General features: G+C 28.8%; 1 long non-coding RNA gene across 1 annotated transcript; it reads left to right on the top strand.

Annotated features, from left to right (window-relative positions):
- Positions 1-1,679: 1,679 nt before the first annotated feature.
- LOC146880600 (uncharacterized) lies at positions 1,680-3,030 on the top strand. Its single transcript, XR_014987311.1, has 2 exons — positions 1,680-1,912; positions 2,681-3,030. It is a non-coding gene; the product is annotated as an uncharacterized LOC146880600 (long non-coding RNA).
- The last annotated feature ends 5,595 nt before the right edge of the window (positions 3,031-8,625 follow it).

Here is an 8,625-nt window from a genome sequence, read left to right as displayed (position 1 = left end):
TCTTTTTTGTTATGATTGGATATGCATATGAATGACCTTTTGAATCTACATTGTTAGTATCAATGTTGTTAAACAATCAAATTATTTTCTCATTTTTATTTTGTCCGTCATAACTCTTATGAAATTCTTTTTGGTAATTATTTTGTGTTTTCCTCCTTCTGTGAAGATTATTACTTATTGTTTAATATCAAATTTCTGAATTAGTCTTTTTTTTAGCTTTGGGTTAATTGATTATGTGTTGAGAATTTTATGAAGTTGTCAACACTAAAAAAACATATAGCCGATATTTCAATTAATAGGCCATCTCTGCACAGATATGAAAGTATCCCCTCTTCATAATCTAACAAAGAAACAATGGTTAATACCACTAAATTCCACTCTTTTTTGTTGTGATTGGATATGCACGTGAATGACTTTCTGAATCTACATTCTAAGTATCAATGTTGTTAAAAAATCAAATTATTTTCTCATTTTGATTTTGTCCGTCATACTTCTTATGAAATTGTTTCTGTAATTATTTTGTGTTTTCCTCCTTCACTGAAGATTATTACTAATTGTTTAATGTCAAATTTCTTAATTAGTCTTTTTTATTAGCTTTGGGTTAATTGATTATGTGTTGAGAATTTTATGAGGTTGTCAACACTAAAAAACATACAACCAATAATTCAATGATGGGCCATCTCTGTAGAGATATGAAAGTATCCTCTCTTCATAATCTAATTAAGAAACAATGGTTAATACACTACAAGAAATTTGCTAATTTGCGAGGGAAATTAGCTAGGGAAAATTTTGCTCGCTAATTAGCGAAGGATTAGCGACAAACTAAAATTGTAGCTAAGTTATAGCTAATTAGCGAGGGACTAGACACAATATAATATGGTAGCTAAGTTGTAGCTAATTAGTTAGGGATTAAACACAACACAAATATGGTAGCTAAGTTGTAGCTAATTAGTTAGAGATTAGACACAACACAAATATGGTAACTAAGTTGTAGCTAATTAGTTAGGGATTAGACACAACATAATATAGTAGCTAAATTGTAGCTAATTAGTTAGGGATTAAATACAACATAAATATGACAACTAAGTTGTAGCTAATTAGTTAGGGATTATACACAACATGATATGGTAACTAAGTTGTACCTAATTAGTTAAGGATTATACATAACATGATATGGTAACTAAGTTGTAGCTAATTACTTATGATTAATGATATTGTTGCTAATCCAAAACTAATAAATAGAATTTCTAATTAAAAATAATAATGAATATAAGTATCGATGTTTAATGATATTGTTTATTATTCAAATAATTATCAATGTTTTTTTCATAAATATTTTCATAATTTAGAAATCAAATAATAACAAAAATTAAAAATTTAACATTAGATCGTTGACCATAGCGGAAAAAAAATCCAGCAATAACATAAAAGAATTCAAGCATAATATAAAAAAAAATATAATTTTGAATTTAATTATAAAGTATTAGTTTTAATGACGTTTTCGTCGATTTGAAATTAAAAAGACTACATTACTCTGTTTCTAAAAGTCAAACTTAATTAAAAACTTAAGAAACAAAATAATTAATCTGATATTGAAATAGGACTATTTAGATTATTAATAACACTCCCAGAGCAGAACAACCATTTAAAAACGCTCATTCTCTTCTAAATCCCAAATCCTAATCTTCTTCTTTCTTTTTTTTTCTATTTTTTTTTTCTCTTAGCACTATTTATTTTTTCCGACACCTCTCGTCAACAACGTAACGGTTCTCGGTGGCCGTTGTCGACGCCATCGCTAATCTCTTCCATCCTCCGCCGTCAGATTTACCTCTACTCCTCTCCGTTCGAATTCACACTATCCTTTCCTTTTTTTTCTCTTTCTCTTTCTCCACCGCAACACACTCAACTCTAGGTATTTCTTTTTCATTTTCATTTCAAATGTTATTTTCATTTCAAATGTTAGTTTTATTGTTGATTTGCGACGTGTGAAATGAATCTGATTAAATTAAAGGCTTTAACTGCTATTGTCGTTGTAAGAATAGTGTCCTTGCTATTGTTTAAGTTTGGAAAGAAAACCAAAAGGAATTGTGATTTTTTGAAAGTGATTAGGCCATAGGAATTAGTGATAGTCTATTGGATATTGTCATGTTGCAGTTTTTATGAGTGTGTAATTGGAGGATTTTTCGCTTTGAATTGTAGTGTTTTGAAATACAAGAATTATTGTGAGCGTTCCCCTTTCATTGAGGGTTTTATTTGCATAGGTTATGTTATGGTTATGACAAGTATTTTTTTTTCCCTCTTTTTTTTTTTTTTAAATCTGCTCTCAAAATCTTGAAAAATAATCAGTTCATTGGACCAATTCCTTCAACTCTCTCTCATGTTCCTAACTTAAAGATTCTGTAAGTTACTTTTTCATTTTCTCTTTTTCGTATAGAGGATGAATTTAATGTCTATGGAGATTTTGAAACTTTGTTCTGTTCTAGAGACCTGGTACTGAATAATCTCAATGGGGAAATACCAAGACTTATATACTAGAATAGAGTTTTGCAATATGTGTGAGTATATATATTTGTATTATGATAATTATTCATATTATGAAGGGGAATATGTAGTTGTTGAATTCAACCATCTGGACAAATTTATATTATATCTAGCTTTTTTTAATACATTTAAATGCCAGGCAAGGAGAAAGAAAAGACCGAAGCTCTTGGGGAGGTGTTGAATGGCGATCACCTTGTTAGTACTCCTTATTTAATTTCCGATTAGAGAAAGACGCCAAGCTTATATGTATTGGTGAATGCTTGTGAGAAGCTTAGAATATCATGGAAATTACCAATGGTGTATCCTCAAAGTGGAGAATCTATTGCTCAACTTCTTTAATGTATCATGTGAGATGGTTCAACATTATCAGGTGATAAAAACTGTTTTTGTTTACCATCAAGCTAAAATCGTTTGTCTTGATGTGTATGAACTTTTAGGAACTAATTTTCTGATATGCAATGTAATGATTTGTCTTCTGTTATCTGTTAATTTTTCTCCAAACATCTGATCATTAAAAAATCTATATTGCCACCATATTTGATTCAAGAATTATAGTTATAAGCCCTGGCTATATAGATTAGACTCTGCATATGATACTGTATTTATGTGATATGGTAGAAAAGGGAGAGAAATAGTGCAATTGAAATTCGAAGGAAAAAGAAAGTGAGTGGTGAAGAAAAATGAAGTATGAGATAAATAATTAATTTTAAATGTCAACTTGCGAATCACTTTAAGAAAGCAAAATATTTGAACCTTGTAAAAGATAAAAGATAAATGAAATAAAAAACACAAAAGATAAAAGTATAAAGATCATTTACATAATTTAGAAATGAATTATTCTTTATTCAAATCCCACCAATAAGCGGAAATTTTATTTTGAGCTTATTCCCTACACAGGGAAATAAATAAAAACTCCCGAATTAAGCATCTTCTTCGGCCTTCCACTCCACAGGTTGGTTTTAAATATATATATATATATATATATATATATATATATATATATATATATATATATATATTCACTGTGTAAATCAAATTGGAATTGTAATATAACATTTGGACATACAAATACAGTAGCATCTAATATTCCAGTCAAGGAGTAAAGCTAAAAGAAGATATTATCAATTATGTGTGGAAAAGTTCAATCAAGGAAATTTGCTACCATTTTGCTAGGGATTAGCGAGAGATTTGTTATAAATATTTCGCTAGGGATTAGTGAGGCTTTTGCTGCAAACATTTTTGCTAGGGATTAGTTAGGGATTTGCTACAAATATTTTGCTAGGGATTAACTAGGAATTTGCTACAAATTTTTTGCTAAGGATTGGTGAGAAATTTGCTACAACCACTTTGCTAGGGATTAGCTAAGGATTTGCTACAAATATTTTGCTAGGGATTAGTGAGGGATTTGCTACAACCACTTTGCTAGGGATTAGCTAGGGATTTGCTACAACTAGTTTGCTAGGGATTAGTTAAGGGTTTGCTACAAACATTTTGCTAGGGATTAGCTAAGGATTAGCTAGGGATTAACTACGGAGTAGTTTCCTCGCTACTTAGCTACCTATAATTTAGCTACGATTCAATGTCATCGCTATTTCCTAGCTAATCCTTCGCTAAATTGTTTTGCGAGGGATTAGCGAGGGATTAGCTAGGGATTTTTCCCTCGCAAATTTGGAAATTTGTTGTAGTGATAACACTAACATCCCCTTTTTTGTTGTGATTGGATATGCACATGATTGTTTTTTTGAATCTACATTGTTAGTATCAATGTTATTAAACAATCTAATTATTTTCTCATTTTTATTTTGTCCGTCATAACTCTTATAAATTCTTTTTTGTAATTATTTTTGTTTTTTTCTCCTTCAGTGAAGATTATTACTAATTCTTTAATGTCAAATTTCTTAATTAGTCTTTTTTTTAGCTTTGGGTTAATTGATTATGTGTTGAGAATTTGATGAAGTTGTCTACACTTAAAAAAAGATATAGCCTATATTTCAATGATGGGTCATTTTTGCACAGATATGAAAGTATCCTCTCTTCATAATCTAATGAAAAAACAATGGTTAATACCAGTAAATTCCACTCTTTTTTGTTATGATTGGATATGCATATGAATGACCTTTTGAATCTACATTGTTAGTGTCAATGTTGTTAAACAATCAAATTATTTTCTCATATTTATTTTGTCCGTCATAACTCTTATGAAATTCTTTTTTGTAATTATTTTTGTTTTTTTCTCCTTCAGTGAAGATTATTACTAATTCTTTAATGTCAAATTTCTTAATTAGTCTTTTTTTTAGCTTTGGGTTAATTGATTATGTGTTGAGAATTTGATGAAGTTGTCAACACTTAAAAAAAGATATAGCCTATATTTCAATGATGGGTCATTTTTGCACAGATATGAAAGTATCCTCTCTTCATAATCTAATGAAAAAACAATGGTTAATACCACGAAATTCCACTCTTTTTTGTTATGATTGGATATGCATATGAATGACCTTTTGAATCTACATTGTTAGTATCAATGTTGTTAAACAATCAAATTATTTTCTCATTTTTATTTTGTCCGTCATAACTCTTATGAAATTCTTTTTTGTAATTATTTTTGTTTTTTTCTCCTTCAGTGAAGATTATTACTAATTGTTTAATGTCAAATTTCTTAATTAGTCTTTTTTTTAGCTTTGGGTTAATTGATTATGTGTTGAGAATTTGATGAAGTTGTCAACACTAAAAAAAACATATAGCCTATATTTCAGTGATGGGTCATTTCTACACAGATATGAAAGTATTCTCTCTTCATAATCCAATGAAAAAACAATGGTTAATACCACTAAATTCCACCCTTTTTTGTTATGATTGGATATGCACATGAATGAGTTTTTGAATCTACATTGTTGGTATCAATGTTATTAAAAAATCAAATTATTTTCTCATTTTTATTTTATCCGTCATACTTCTTATGAAATTGTTGGTGTAATTATTTTCTGTTTTTGATGAAGGATTATGTTGTTCCTTTTTAAGATTATTGAATATGGTGTGAGTTGATTAAGAAAGCTAAGTGAAATCCCCACTGGACATTAAGATAGCAAGCTATCTAGATGTGAAGGTTCCTTTCACAAAGCTCAAGAGAAGAAGATGATGGATTGATTCAAAACAAAAAGGAAATGGAAAGCACATAAACCATAGAAAACCAAGAACAATTAAAGGAAGAAGAAAACATAAAATGGAAAGGAAAGAAATGGTAAAAATGTGAGAAGCACGCCACTACAAGGCTAGGCTAGAAGCCATGGCAACCTTGAAGATGAGTGGATGTGTGCCGCCACTTGCTCTGCACAAATATGAAAGTATCCCCTCTTCATAATCTAACGAAGAAACAATTGTTAATACCACTAAATTCCATTCTTTTTTGTTATGATTGGATATGCATATGAATGACCTTTTGAATCTACATTGTTAGTATCAATGTTGTTAAACAATCAAATTATTTTCTCATTTTTATTTTGTCCGTCATAACTCTTATGAAATTGTTTGCGTAATTATTTTTGTTTTTTTCTCCTTCAGTGAAGATTATTACTAATTGTTTAATGTCAGATTTCTTAACTAGTCTTTTTTTTAGCTTTGGGTTAATTGATTATGTGTTGAGAATTTGATGAAGTTGTCAACACTAAAAAAAACATATAGCCTATATTTCAATGATGGGTCAGTTTTGCACAGATATGAAAGTATCCTCTCTTCATAATCTAATGAAAAAACAATGGTTAATACCACTAAATTCCACTCTTTTTTGTTGTGATTGGATATGCACATGAATGACTTTTTGAATCTACATTGTTAGTATCAATGTTGTTAAAAAATCAAATTATTTTCTCATTTTGATTTTGTCCGTCATACTTTTTATGAAATTGTTTGTGTAATTATTTTGTGTTTTCCTACTTTTGTGAAGATTATTACTAATTGTTTAATGTCAAATTTCTTAATTAGTCTTTTTTTAGCTTTGGGTTAATTGATTATCTGTTGAGAATTTTATAAAGTTGTCAACATTAAAAAAAACATATAGCCGATATTTCAATTGATAGGCCATCTCTGCACAGATATGAAAGTATCCCCTCTTCATAATCTAACAAAGAAACAATGTTTAATAACCCCAAATTCTACTCTTTTTTGTTGTGATTGGATATGCACATGAATGACTTTTTCAAGCTACATTCTAAGTATCAATGTCGTTAAAAAATCAAATTATTTTATCATTTTGATTTTGTCCGTCATACTTCTTATGAAATTTTTTCTGTAATTATTCTGTGTTTTCCTCCTTCAGTGAACATTACTACTAATTGTTTAATGTCAAATTTCTTAATTAGTCTTTTTTTTGGCTTTGGGTTAATTGATTATGTGTTGAGAATTTTATGAAGTTGTCAACACTAAAAAACATACAACCAATAATTCAATGATGGGCCATCTTTGCACAGATATGAATGTATCCTCTCTTCATAATCTAATTAAGAAACAATGGTTAATAACACTAACATCCCTTTTTTTTGTTGTGATTCGATATGCACATGAATGACTTTTTGAATCTACATTGTTAGTATCAATGTTGTTAAACAATCAAATTATTTTCTCAATTTTATTTTGTCCGTCATAACTCTTATGAAATTCGTTTTTGTAATTATTTTTGTTTTTTTCTCCTTCACTGAAGATTATTACTAATCGTTTAATGTCAAATTTCTTAATTAGTCTTTTCTTTAGCTTTGGGTTAATTGATTATGTGTTGAGAATTTGATGAAGATGTCAACACTAAAAAAAACATATAGCCGATATTTCAATTGATAGGCCATCTCTGCACAAATATGAAAGTGTCCCCTCTTCATAATCTAACGAAGAAATAATGGTTAATAACATTAAATTCCACTCTTCTTTGTTGTGATTGGATATGCACATGAATGACTTTTTGAATCTACATTGTTAGTATCAATGTTGTTAAACAATAAAATTATTTTCTCATTTTTATTTTGTCCATCATAACTCTTCTGAAATTGTGTGTGTAATTATTTTTATTTTTTTCTCCTTCAGTGAAGATTATTACTAATTGTTTAATGTCAAATTTCTTAATTAGTCTTTTTTTTAGCTTTGGGTTAATTGATTATGTGTTGAGTAATTGATGAAGTTGTCAACACTAAAAAAACATATAGCCTATATTTCAATGATGGGTCATTTATGCACAGATATGAAAGTATCCTCTCGTCATAATCTAAGGAAAAAACAATGGTTAATACCACTAAATTCCACTCTTTTTTGTTATGATTGGATATGCATATGAATCACCTTTTGAATCTACATTGTTAGTATCAATGTTGTTAAACAATCAAATTATTTTCTCATTTTTATTTTGTCCGTCATAACTCTTATGAAATTGTTTGCGTAATTATTTTTGTTTTTTTCTCCTTCAGTGAAGATTATTACTAATTCTTTAATGTCAAATTTCTTAATTAGTCTTGTTTTTAGCTTTGGGTTAATTGATTATGTGTTGAGAATTTGATGAAGTTGTCAACACTAAAAAAAACATATAGCCTATATTTCAATGATGGGTCATTTCTGCACAGATATGAAAGTATCCTCTCTTCGTAATCTAATGAACAAACAATGGTTAATACCACCAAATTCCACTCTTTTTTGTTATGATTGGATATGCATATGAATGACCTTTTGAATCTACATTGTTAGTATCAATGTTGTTAAACAATCAAATTATTTTCTCAATTTTATTTTGTCCGTCATAACTCTTATGAAATTCTTTTTTGTAATTATTTTTGTTTTTTTCTCCTTCAGTGAAGATTATTACTAATTGTTTAATGTCGAATTTCTTAATTAGTCTTTTCTCTAGCTTTGGGTTAATTGATTATGTGTTGAGAATATGATGAAGTTGTCAACACCAAAAAAAACATATAGCCGATATTTCAATTGATAGGCCATCTCTGCACAAATATGAAAGTGTCCCCTCTTCATAATCTAACGAAGAAACAATGGTTAATATCATTAAATTCCACTCTTCTTTGTTATGATTGGATATGCACATGAATGACTTTTTGA

This window comes from Vigna unguiculata, unplaced genomic scaffold, assembly GCF_037176805.1.
Source record: "Vigna unguiculata cultivar grain cowpea cultivar isolate G323 ecotype 2 unplaced genomic scaffold, ASM3717680v1 ptg000009l_ERROPOS9265432, whole genome shotgun sequence".
Classification (NCBI taxonomy): Eukaryota; Viridiplantae; Streptophyta; class Magnoliopsida; order Fabales; family Fabaceae; genus Vigna; species Vigna unguiculata.
This window is presented reverse-complemented; position numbering and strand designations above follow the sequence as displayed.